At 41.2% G+C, this 13404-nt stretch overlaps 1 protein-coding gene, 1 long non-coding RNA gene and 2 other non-coding genes across 4 annotated transcripts in view; 2 read left to right on the top strand and 2 right to left on the bottom strand.

Annotated features, from left to right (window-relative positions):
* wnt5b (wingless-type MMTV integration site family, member 5b) overlaps positions 1-13404 on the bottom strand; it is a 74416-nt gene that overhangs the window by 60102 nt on the left and 910 nt on the right. The window lies entirely within an intron of this gene.
* Positions 6422-6494, top strand: trnak-cuu (transfer RNA lysine (anticodon CUU)). The gene has a single exon. It is a non-coding gene; the product is annotated as a tRNA-Lys (tRNA).
* On the top strand, positions 6871-6943 carry trnak-cuu (transfer RNA lysine (anticodon CUU)). The gene has a single exon. It is a non-coding gene; the product is annotated as a tRNA-Lys (tRNA).
* Positions 10461-13369, bottom strand: LOC132956657 (uncharacterized). Its single transcript, XR_009666058.1, has 2 exons — positions 11472-13369; positions 10461-11423 (listed from the first exon to the last, which is right to left on the bottom strand). It is a non-coding gene; the product is annotated as an uncharacterized LOC132956657 (long non-coding RNA).

Here is a 13404-nt window from a genome sequence, read left to right as displayed (position 1 = left end):
GATTTACCAAAAAATTAAATAATGAAATCAAACTGCACATTTGACACATTTTTTAAATCTTTACTCCTTTAGCAAGAGCTAATTAGCTTTAGGGTGGTTGGATTTGGGCTTTGATGGGATCTATAAAAGCAAAAGCAGCACACACACACACACTCAACTACACACAGATATGGATTTCCAAGGTCGCATTTCACGCATTCAGTCTGTTTCTTATACAAGTCCTCCTCTCTGCGCTCCACTGCTCCTCCTCTGTATTCTCCTCCTCCTCTCTTTATCTCTGCTGCTGTCTTTCACACAAACACACACCCACACCCACACCCACACACACACACACACACTTTGTCTCACACACACAGGCTCTCCAGAGATGTGTCCACTGCTCTGACCTCTCTCTCTCTCCTGGGAGTGCTGGCTGTCTGCCCGGCTCTCTCTTTCTGCTTCACACTTTCTACTCTCTATCTCTTCTTCTGCTTCTTTTTTCTCTCTGTCTCTTTCTCTCTCTCTCTCTCTCTCTCTCTATCGATCTATCTATTCTCTAATCTTTTTTTGTCTCCCCCTCGCTCTTATCCTCTCCTCTGTTGCTCTTGCATCCTCTTATCTCTTCATCCTCTCTCCACTCGATTCCTCCCTCTCCGTACGCTCCTCTGCTTTTAACCCTTTCCTTCTCGACCCCCCCCCCCCTTTCCTTCCTTTCCTCCTACAACTTCTCCTTGTCTCCTTCCATCCTTTATTATTTCTTTCCAGGCTTCCTGGGTGTTGGCACGGCTGCAGGGTTGTGCCTTGGGCTCCTGCTGCCTCTCTCCGGGCACCGTGCCCACTGAGGGTGAAGCTCGAGGGGTTTGTGTGTGTGTGTGTGTGTGTGTGTGTGTGTGTGTGTGTGTGTGTGTATGTGTGTGTGTGTTATGAGATGGTGTAGGGAGGGGTCGGGAAAGAAAGGAAGAAAAAATAGGAAGAACAGGGGAGGGGAAGTATTGAAAGAAATGGGAGGGGGGTTGTTGACAGAGATGAAGAGAAAGAGACAGATTTTTGTTGAGTCACTTTTTGCTGGCTTCAGTGTGTGTGTGTGTGTGTGTGTGTGTGTGTGTGTGTGTGTGTGTGTTTGTGTGTGTGTGTGTTTGTGACTCAGCAAGAGTGTTTGCTTAACTTCTATTACAGTAAGCTTGGTGATGACAGGCAGAAATAAAGATATTGTTCTATTGTTGTTCTTGTCCGGGTCTATATGGGTTATGGTTAGGCTGAAATTAATGATTTGAAATGTTGAGAGCCAAAGTTGCATGCATTACACACTTCTGTAATCCTTCTTTATATTCAGATTATTTTTGGGGGGTATAGGACAGCTGAAGATTCAGAGGAAACATGGGGCCCTGTGACCGTTGTGAGGACTACAGTCTCTGTTCAAGGGGCATCTGCGTTACCAACTCTCCTCCTACATCCAATGGTTCAGGAAATGATCTGCAGAGGATGAACAAATTCCAAAACCATATTAGAGCTCCATCAAATTTTAAACTAAAATGTCTGTCATATTCTCTTATTGCACAGGAAAGCCATGTATGCAGTAAATATTTATGCTTAAATTAAAATTTGCTTTATAGTTTTTTCGCTTCCAATGCTTTGTGTTGAAGTCAAACCAGCTGTGCAAACCTGGGTGGATTAATTTTGGATCTCTATAAATAATAGAACAAAGCATACTAAACCTGCTCTATGAAAAGTTTCACATGTGTCACTGATGTGTGTGAAACTAATGCTGTCAGCAGTTTCCCAACACATGCGCACACACACACACACACACACACACACACACACACACACACACACACACACACACACACACACAGTGACAGGGACAGCATCAGCACACCTGTACGCAGCTGCATTCAGATAGCAAGTCTTTCCCTGCTGGTCACTAATGGTGCAGCCCTGCTGGGGGGGTGGAGCAAATGGCCCGACCCAACCAAGCATGATGGGAGAGGGGGGGGGGGGGGGGGGGGGGGGGGGGGGGGTGTTAGTGGTAAGATGGGATGGAGGTGGCTTGTTATATCAGGAGCCAAAACAAAAACAGAGTTTACAATAGAAAATTGAAGAGGGGAGAATTCTTGTTTGACTTTAAGATGTCAACTTTCACTGCTATCTCATCATCCTATTCCATCTTTAAAATGTTTTATCTCCTTAAGACTTCTAGAGACATTATTGTCCTGGTATTTAATTCTCTCCCTTTATATCCTTCCATCCTCTCCCCACCCCTCACTCATTCTTTCCCTCTTATCTCTCTCTCCCTCTCACTCGAGTGTTCACTGGTGAGTTTCAGTGATTTAGCGCCCTCTGTCTGTGTTCACATTTACTGCAGCAGCACAGCTCCAAACTTCAACCATTCTTAACTAGTGATAACCCCAACCCTAACTGACCTGTGTTATTATAAGTTAAAGACTTATAAATAATACTATCATAACATCAATGAAATATGAATCATAACATGAGTGTGTACTTAAAATGATACAAATGTTTGGAATGACATGGAAAATAATCGACAAATATAAAAATTTAAAATAAACTCAACTGGCCCCGTCATCCCCCAGTGGGCTCCATAGAAAGACAAAAAGTTGAAGTTGCATAATTTGCTTTTTTCCATGTACCTATGTGGACGTAATAGTCAGATGTATAAAATGTCCCTTACTGTAAGAACATAACAGCTCGTTCCTGTCCTTGGAAAAAAGACGTTTGACTAAATAATCTTAACTTGAGGTTCACTTACAAAGGCACTGAAAGCCACTCTGAAAAAAGCTGCAACCTCAGCGGAAAATATGTTTTTTTTTTCATGAAGTCATAAATCACATATTATGCTAAATGTTTATTGGATGAAAAACCAAATACAATCAAACTGCTGCAAAAACGTACATGCATATGTAAAGAGTGATGATGACACCATGTCCTGCTGCTGCTACCACAGACAGTTTGTCCTTGCACTAATGCCAGGCAGACACATCTCTTTACATTTATTGAACATAACGAATAACACCACTCTGATCTGGATTCAAGAAGCGTGCATGTTTAACAGATGATGCAGACGCAGGAGCTGCCGACCCTGATGTGAAATATCTGCTGCTGCACGTGTTAAAATATGCAGAGAGAAATGCAGGCGATACTGGAGTGTGTTTTTTTTTTTTTTAACCCTTTCTGTCCAAACATCAGCAGCGTGAGAGAGCTTTCCGAGCAGCTGCCCAGTGAAGCCACACTCTGATAGAAGCTTCTGACGGATTTGAGAGCATTGTTGATACAGTGCTCAGATTTTGAATCCCTGACTCAAACAGATTTTTGTTTCTCTCCAAACATCCTGCATTGATTCAAACATGAGCAGACAGAGAGATCAGCAGCTTTGTGATGAGGAGGTTGATTCGGGGCTCAGGGAGACGCTGAGTTCTGTCTGTTGTTGAGAGTGTAAAAACTCTCTTAAGACAAGAGTGTACTCGGATACTCAGCCTCTTCTTTATCCCTCCACCATGCCTGAAGTGAGGGAAATGAAAACTCTGTCCACAGAAACTGACTCCAGAAGAAAACATCAGTATTAGACCATTTTACAAAACAATATTGACACCATGAGCTGTTAATTTCTGTCCTTTGAGTAACATAACAACATTCAAGTAAATTACAATATGACAATTCCAATCAGTAGACGTTTGTGCGACGTACATCTGAGAGCCTTTTTAAAAGTGATGATGTTTGACGCTTCATATTTGATCAGTATGCTTTCATATCTGTCCTTTCTGTTTTTATCTGCCCATAGAACATTTATCATTTAATCATCAAAAGTACCTTTAATACCGTCTCAAAGAAGCATAGAGTTATAAAATGAGTTTATTCAACTGGTTTTCTCTGAAATAAGACAATTTCATCCTCTCAGTGTAATGCAGTGGTTTCCCTCCACACACACTGATGAACTGCTGTCTTTACACTGTGTTAACGTTCGTCTGGCAGAATGAATATGCTCAGCAACATAAACACAACAACACAACCGGGCAGTCAGAGGGTTGGGTTAGCTGCAGTAAGCTCATTTGGCAAAGGCTCATCTTCCTCCTTCAATGCAACACAGCTCCAGTCATTACTCTCTTTTAATTAATCACTGCAGCCAATCGCAGATGTATCATTTTTAAAGAACAAAAAAAAAAAGAGAATGTGTTCGCGTGAATCAATGTTGTCTGCCACCCAAGGCCACTGAGTAATGTTTTGTTGATTCATCTCACACACCTACACAAGAGACGAAGGACACGATAAAGGAGAGAGGGTGGTCAGATGGGAGAATAGAGGATTGAAAAATAAAGGATAGAAGAGTGTCATGATTGCAATCACAAACAAGAGATGTTGGGAATAGATTTAATTTGATGGTCTCTCTTCTGCTTTCTCACTCTCTCCCTCTCTCTCTCTGTGTGTGTGTGTGTGTGTGTTCGTGGTGTGTGTGGTGCTGCTTCAGAGATTGGAAACACACTGAGTAATTATCTAGAAAGAGCACCTGGGCACTGAGAATCTCATTATAAAATAACCAACCCTCTAAAACACCCATCGCACGGGGAGAGCAGAAGAGAGAAGAAAAAAAAAACCCAGAGGAAACAGACAAAAAAAGGAAGAGAGAAAAAGAGAAACAAAAGAATCATAAACATCTATAACACTGAGAGCAATTCTAGTTGCTATTATCTTTGTGTTTATGATTCAATGCTGTGCATATCTAATGCAGTTTGACTCAAACATCCATCAAAGGGATTGTGAAGGAATCAACTCGTGTTTTTCTTTTCTACTTTTCTCATATCAGAGGTCTTTTGCTTGTAAAGTGTCCATAACATCTTATAGAGTAAGAAGGTAGCAGGACTGATCAAAAACCATGAGGCATAAAGGCATTGCCAGAAAATACAGTGTTTTTAACTGAATTTCCTTTGATGTCTTGCAGTTGCAGACAGTGATCAGTAGGAGGCAGCGTTTCCTCTCATCTGACTGACCCAAACATTTTCCCTGTCACTCTTTTATTACATTTCCTTTTCCTGTCTCTTTCTTTCTCTGTCCCTCTTTTTCTCTCTCCACAGACACACAAGTGCGCGCACACACACACACACACACACACACACACACACACACACACACACACACACACACACACACACACACACACAATCTCACTATCACCTGTTTTTCCAAACTTGTTGTCTTTGCAATGACCAAACTCATCCTGCACAAATGTTTGAGTCAGCAGGAAGACAGATTTGCGTGTGTGTGTGTGTGTGTGTGTGTGTGTGCGCGTGCATGTGTGTGTGTGTGTGTGTGCATGTGTGTGTGTGTGTGTGCGTTGAGAGGACCACCCTGCTGATTTAAACGGCCTCATTCATGGCTGTGTTTTGATTGGCTGACAGTGACAGGGTAAAATGATTTACAATGGGTCAACACAGCAGGAAGGCGCAGGTCACAGAGTCAACACACATACCCTGTCAGGTGATCTCAGATTAGGAAGTACAGGAAGTAAATAACTGTGAAATCACATCAAATCACCTCTTGATGATATATCAAAAAATCCTGACAACTACAGGTAGATGTTCATATTGTCCGTCTTAAATCAAACGCACTTCAAGGCTATTCAATGAGTGAATAATAAGTGTATTTCAATTGTCTCTTCTGGTAACTGAGCTGACCCAAGAGTAAAGACAAAACAGATTTGGATCCTAATCAAGGTGTCGGAAAGACGGTGGATCTAGTTCGACCATGATTGGTGATAAAAGTAAAAACAACCTTTTCTTGTGACTGACATAGAAGCCAAAGAAACTGGTGTGAATTAAATGTGAGATCAAAATCAAACTGAAGTTCTTTGTTGCCTCGCAGGAGAGTCTGCAGCTGGACTTGACTTTTGATATGAGCGCTCATACGCGAACATGAATCCTTGCCAACAAATTTAACAGGATGGACCGTGGAGATTCTAGTTCATGTTTGTGAATCAACAAAATGTGCATCTCAGAAAGCTGCAGACATGGCTCTCTGCTCTGCCCTTCTAAAAATAAGCACCGTGACTATTTTTGACGTAGCCACTGTATGGCGGCACCAAGCTCCACTGAGCACTGACGGAGGAACAGCAAAGAGAATCAACTTAGTTTTCTAAACTCAAACATCCTTTAAGAGGTAAGAGCAAGAAGAGATTGGAGTGAGGTAATGAAATCATGCTGACAAGATGTCCCCCACCTCTGAAATGGTCGGTGGTGTATAGAATCATTTGAAGAAGAAATTTAAGCTGCTTGACAGATACAATTTTACACTCCTTTTGGAATCCTGAGAAAAGGACCCTCAGTGATAGATCTTTTAGCGTCGGGAGTGAAGAGAGTTGACCAAGTAATGCAAAATCCTAAAGCCTTCTCAGTGCAGCGATGAAATCGGAGACAAATATTCCCCTGCCACAGCCCGGCTAGCTCAGTCGGTAGAGCATGAGACTCTTAATCTCAGGGTCGTGGGTTCGAGCCCCACGTTGGGCGCTGGTATTTTAGACAGGATGTTCTGTCCACTGATTACAACACGTTTAATCAATGAGTTGATGAAGGGACACAAACACTTAAGAAAGCCGTCTCAGTCAGTCCATGTTTGTCCATGTCCCAAAAATCCATGAGGTCACTGGAGGATATTTCTCTGTTAATCAGCATCAACATTTGCTGTTTGAGAACTTAAGTAACCCACCATATACAACCTTTCATTACAAGAGTTTTTTCAGAGTTACATTATGATAGTCTCCTTTATAATCCTTGATGTGGAGCGTGAGGTAGTCCTCCCAGAAATTCAGCCCTCCAACCCTTTAACCCTAAACTCCTGAGTTAGTGCAGCCACAAAATTGGATCCATTTATCACACAGGAGAGGCCCGGCTAGCTCAGTCGGTAGAGCATGAGACTCTTAATCTCAGGGTCGTGGGTTCGAGCCCCACGTTGGGCGCTGTGGTTTTGGACTGCACATGTCATCACTTTGCCTGGAGTCCTATCGATCTGTACTGTCCATTCACAGTGTCAAACTGCAACACAAGCCCCAGATACAAGATACCTTTGGTATTTAGGCTGAAATAAGTGCGCATTCTCTGTATGCTAGTTTGGCTTAGTTGGTGGAGCAGGTGCCCTGTGGTTACACTGGTCGTAGTTCCGACTTCTACATATCAACTCCCACTCTCTCTCTCCCCATGTTTCCTGTCTCTCTCTTAATCTGCCCAAACTAATGAAGGTAAATAGAAATAATAATAATCTTTGGGGAGAAAAATATGCCTTCCCAGTACTTGTTGTGGAATGTGAAGAAAGTTGTCTGAAATGTCAGTAAGGGTCACTGCAGCGATCTAATTGGATCCATTTAAATGCCAGTGTCATCCTGACTAGCTGAGTCAGTAGAGCAACGGACTCTAAATCTCAGGCTCATGGGAAGCAGCCCGATGTTGGGCCCTGGTGTTTTGAGAGAACTTGGGATAAATCAGAATTATGAAATGTCCTTGGGGTTTTCACTAGATTGTTTGTCTACGCCTGAAAAGAAATGCCTCTCCCATTTCTAAACACGATGCAGTATCACTGCCCTGCTTGTGAATTGAGAATGGCACAAATTCCTACACAAAAACAAGACAGATACTATTTATGTGACAGAAGGGCAACAATGACTTGATGTACGACAGGAACCAAACTGCAGATGTAGTTTATTTTGATGACATTTTGAAGGTCTCGCCCTGGACTGCAGAATAAAGCTCATAAACTCAACCCCAACTTTCTCTCTATGTTGTGTTGAAACATTTACAACTGAACCTCACTGCAAAAACACTGAGCCTGTTTAAGAACAGAAACATTGGCGTGAATCAAAATCCCACAAATGTTTCTTTAAATTATTATGATTTGATAAGTTACATGCATGCTAGCAATGCAAAGCTTCATGTACTGAACTTCAGGAGACCAAAGGGAGGGGAAAAAAATATGAGGTAAAGAGAAGAAAAGGGGGCAAATGGAAGTGAGTGAGGAAGTCAAAAGAGAATGAAAAGAAAAGGTTGATTGTTGGGAGCATATGTTAAAAAAGATCCTTGTCCCCATCAGTTTAGGTTTGTGTTCATCTGTGGCTTACAGTGTGTGTGTGCTTTTGTGTGTGCATTAGACTGCTTTCCAACCCGCTGCAGGTGTGCTGTTGATGGTTTTATCAGCGCTGGATCAGGGCGACTCGGAGGGCAGAAAAGGGAAGCATAAGAGAAAAAAAAGGGGGACGAAGGAAAGACAGAAGGCTTATTGGAGAAGAGGAAAAAAGAAAATAAGACTTTGATGAGATGGAAACAACACTGGAACACTATTTTTCAAGGAAAATAATGTGATTCAACAAGTCAACACAAAAGCCTTAAACACCAAAAAATCAACTCCAAAAGATGAGATAAATCTAATCTTGAAAATGAAATGATAAAACTCTGACACAGACTCAACATAAACCGAACAATATATATTTTATTGCAGGGCTGTTGTACTGTAGTTTCAGATAAGTGGATATAATAAATTGGCAAATAAGTGTATGAAGCAAAAACACATTCAGACAGTCAGGCAACACCTTCAATACAAATATGGAAGTAATGATAGTAATGTAGAAAGCATTAAAAAATATACAGATAACACTGATAAAAGAAGAGAAATAACTGCAGTTGTTTTAAATATCCATACACATCTTGAATCATAGAACTCTAGAACTAGTAGTTTATATCTAACAGTTTCAGATGGACATCATTGACTTGGATTCGTGTGTTAGAAGTAAATTGAGTCAGTGTTCAGATGAAGTATATTTTGTGGTTCTTTGGTCTGTGACTCTGTCCCTCTAACCAGCCTGCCGGATTTATAAAACTGCTCCAGGATCCATAAAGCGCCCAATAAACCACTTTTACTATTAGTGTAGGACACTGCTAGCATTAAGCTTGTGACCGCTACCACTGACCATATACACACACACATACACACCACACACACACACACACACACACACACACACACACAAACACACACACACACACACACATGCTGACACAGAAACACACAAAGACATGCAGGGACAGTCACACACTTCCTGGTCTGGTCAGATACATTTTGATGGCTTCTGGAGTCAGGACCTCTGCCAAACTCTAACCCCATGTCACCCCACCCTGCAGCCCCGATGACATCACTGCATAGCCCCTAACCAGCGGCCCAGAAGGGCCTGAAACCCACACACATACACACATGCAGGCGACGAGATTGCGGAAAGCAAAGCCATTATAACGAACACCACAGGGTCACATTTTCAGTGCAGGAACACACACACACACACACACACACATGCAGAGCACTTGACCATAATGACTACTGCACAGCCGCACTGTATTGTAAACACACACACACACACACACACACACACACACACGCACACACACAACAGGGCAGCCTAAGTGCAGGCTGCTGCCCCTGAGTTAAGTTGTCAACTTGTGTTATAGTCTGTTTTCAAGAAACATTCAGGTGAATATGAGAAAGAAAGGCAGGAGGCTACAGTATCTAGAACTCAGTTTTGTTAACAATGGAAGTAAGGCCATCATCTGCATATTGTCTACACTTTAGTTATGTTTAATCAATAAATACTTTTGGCAATCGGGGTGGTACAAGGTTGTTAATTTTATTTTCAAGCCTACAAGACATCTTTAAAATCTCTCTAAATACAAGACTTAGAACATGACAAGCAAGCTCACTTTTAATAGAAACTCACACTGGTCTGCCTATCGCTCTGTTTTGCTTGAAAATGAAAAAGGCGTAAATAAAAAGGTAGCACTGGTCTATTGAAGAACCAAGACCCAGAAAATATTGGGAGTTTGGCCTAAAAAGTAGACTTTAAAGCAGGAATTGTGGAGAAACCAGCAGGAGAAATGATGTTAACGAGGTGAGAACTGCCTCACTAGTGCCCAAAACCTTTATTAACCAAAATGCATTGACAATTTCAAAAGATATTACCAAATAAATCCAAAACAAGTGCCTACACTTAAAGCAAAACATCAACTACCGCGTTCAAGGGAATCCGAAAAAATCTAAACTTAAAATCGTGTCGGGCTTTTTCTCTGCCATGCACCAAAGACGAGACGGTTACAAAGGCAAACAGACACACACCAGGAGTGGACGTGTTGAACCAGTGGCCCTACACTCTGTCTGGAAGGAATTCTCAGGATTCAAGTTAGCCAATCAGACACCGGCATTTACAACGCTCCCTGTTCAACTTGAGAGCTGGAGAGGCCATCCTCTTCACACGGACCACCGTCTGTGAGTCCATGTTAAGTCATTAGGGCTCCCAGTGGGCTAAAATACACACTCACATAACACATCGACAGTCAGAGACCCCCAGGCCTCCATGACTAACATGCAAATGTTCACACGATTATGACTCTTATTCTCACGGTGTTTATGCAGATTTTTCACTTAAGAGCTTTTTTTAAATGTGTTTTTTTTAAGGCTAAACTACTCCCTTATTTTCAACTCCATTGTGTCCGAACATATGTAGCACACACTCGGACTTTACAACACACTCTTCAAGGACCTCAAGGGTCCATTGATGCTTGCAGACACCCCATCTTCTCAAATATCTAGCGTGGAAAAACACACACATACATACTTACACCCCTTTTCCCTAATTACAGAGCCCCCGAGGGACGAAACACTCAGGCAGCACTTCACTGTTTAGGTAAAGAAAAGGTCTCTCTCACCAGACAGACAAACAGACAGACAGAAACAGACAAGGGCAAAGAAAAAAAGAAATGAGGAAATGTTCAGAATACAGATTTGATGACTGTTTTTTTGCAAACTTACGTTGCATTACTCTGGTATGATTTGGCAATTTGGAGCTAAAGCTACATTTTTAATGGGATAATTTTTTTGTTTTTGGATATGACAAGGGACAGAAGTTAAAGATAAACAAAAAAGAAAAGAAAAAGAAAAATCAAGTCACGACCCAAACAGCGAGAGGGAGGACAGAGAAAGAGCAGAAGTTGACTTAGTGGACAGGCGGGGAGGAGGAAGAGAGATTATCGCTCTCTAATGGCTAACTTGTTGACAGCAACACTTTTCACCACCTCTATCTACACATCTAATGTTACTATCTGCCCTCCTCACACACACACACACACACACACACACACACACACACACACACACACACACACACACACACACACACACACACACACACACACACACACACACACACACACACACACACACACACACACACACACACACGCTTTATCTCCTCTTGCAGGGTTTATCAGCTCGGCTGTCAGTCTGCTCTACAGCTCAGGTGGGTTTCAGACTCTGAAACGCACAGAAAGTGCAAAGCAGAGACGTCACCGCCAGAGACGACCGCAGCTTCCTGTCTGCGCGACTCACATCATGTGTTGAAAATGAATCTGATAGTCTGCTTTCACATGAAACGCACTTTCCTTAACCTTCAAAACACAAGAATGCGGAAAAGATTCAAAAAGAGGAATCAAAAGTCTGATTGCACTTCTCTTAAAAAGTGTACATGCTAGTTCTCTGTGCCACACAGACATCTTGCTTTGCATTTAGGGAATGTACATTCCAGTCTTTTCCTTCTAAACTTCAGCTACATTTCCTTTTTTTTTTTACAGGCTTTTTTTGCTCTTGTCCATCTCCGTGTCACTGCTCTGTGAAATTAATAAGACAAGTTAAAACATATTTATTTATGTTCTAGTGATTACATCGATCAATTATTTGAAGTTATTACGAGTATTTGGACTTAATGCGCATGTGGAACAAACCTTTTATAAATCTAGACAGATTCTAGCCCATGTTTATTTAGTCAATGGGTGTGTTTGTGGAATGCCCTGCGGTTAAATATCTATGTAGTGCTTTAATAGTGTCTTTTGATCAGTGGATGTACCAATACCAAAGACTCAGATATGAACTGACCTCCACATACTCAACAAATACTTTACTTACATGAGTATAAGCCCACAATAAAGACACGTTAAGGTTGGCCAACAACAACACATTGCTCTCAACAGAAAACTCTCACTTTTACCATCAAACAGGAGATATATGATGATAAGTTAGACTTAAGCTTCCCTTTGTATTAGTACCATTGTGTGCCATTAGTAACATTCCTTGAAGTTGTAACAGGAGCCGCTGTGATGCAAAGAAATGTCAGACATTACCTTCAAATAGCTTCTAGTACAGCAACGAGTCAATGCTTCCAAAGACTTTTCCAGAAATCTTATCAATTTGTTTATATTTAGCAACATTTAGATTCATCCTGTCAATAAAAAAAACATTTTGAATATCTTCTATCTAAAAAACAGACAAGAGTAAAGTTTGCCAAAAAAGATTAGAGCATCTTAAATTCCCCTTCATGTTTCTACAAATGTCATTAGAAAACTCATCTTTGAAATTACAAACTTACCACAATGAACACTGTTTTTTGTTTGGGACTTCCATAGATTTCCAAGATTTTGACAAGTACTTTTCTATGATTATTACTGTTATTGGAATATAGGCCTTCTTCTCTGTGTCATCTAGACAATTACGATAGGTCTACTTGTCAAATTCAAAGTGAAGTTCTGTATCATATTTCTTTATGTCAGAGTGAAGTTATAGATGCTAGACTCAGCCTGTGGCCCAGATGAAGGCAAAGCAGCGACTTTCTCCACACTGAGAGAAACATTTGTGCAACTTTTCGACCAAAATAGTCCTGGTCTGCACCGCAGAGCGAGAGAGGCTGCCTTCATTTAGGTCGATGGGGTTGGCAGATCTCACACACACACACACACACACACACACACACACACACACACACACACACACACACACACACACACACACACACACACACAAACTGTCATATGGGAGCCACAGTCATGAAATAATCCCATTCCGTAAGTAGACTGTGACAACGGAAACATTGTGGGGACAAAAAGTCTACAAGTTCAAATCATGAAGGAAAGTCAAGAAAAAAATCCACTTGATCAAGTTCAAACTTTTCCTGATCCATCTAAACCCAACAAGTCCATTAAACGTTTCAAAGCAGCATGGGCAATCAACAGAACATTTTACAAACACTAACAATGTGGCTACAAGCTGTTAAAGGTTGTAATAAATGTGTGTGACTTCAAAAAGTGATGGGTAGTAAATCCCGCATCTTAAACATGTCTGTAATCATGTTTAAAGATACACACATTACATGATTAATCGATTAATCAGTTGTAAGACAATAAGCCAAAAAATAATACCATGATAGACGAATTGTGAAGGAGTCACTTCTTTTTCAGATGTTGTAAATGAAAAGTGTCTGGATTGTGTGGTTGACATTTTTGGATTTGGAACATATGGAATAAAAATTTAGCCTTTTTTTATTTATTTTTTTTATGATTG

Source organism: Labrus mixtus, chromosome 22, assembly GCF_963584025.1.
Source record: "Labrus mixtus chromosome 22, fLabMix1.1, whole genome shotgun sequence".
NCBI classification, from domain to species: Eukaryota; Metazoa; Chordata; class Actinopteri; order Labriformes; family Labridae; genus Labrus; species Labrus mixtus.
Note: the sequence above shows the minus strand (reverse complement) of the source record. Positions and strands in the feature narration are given on the sequence as shown.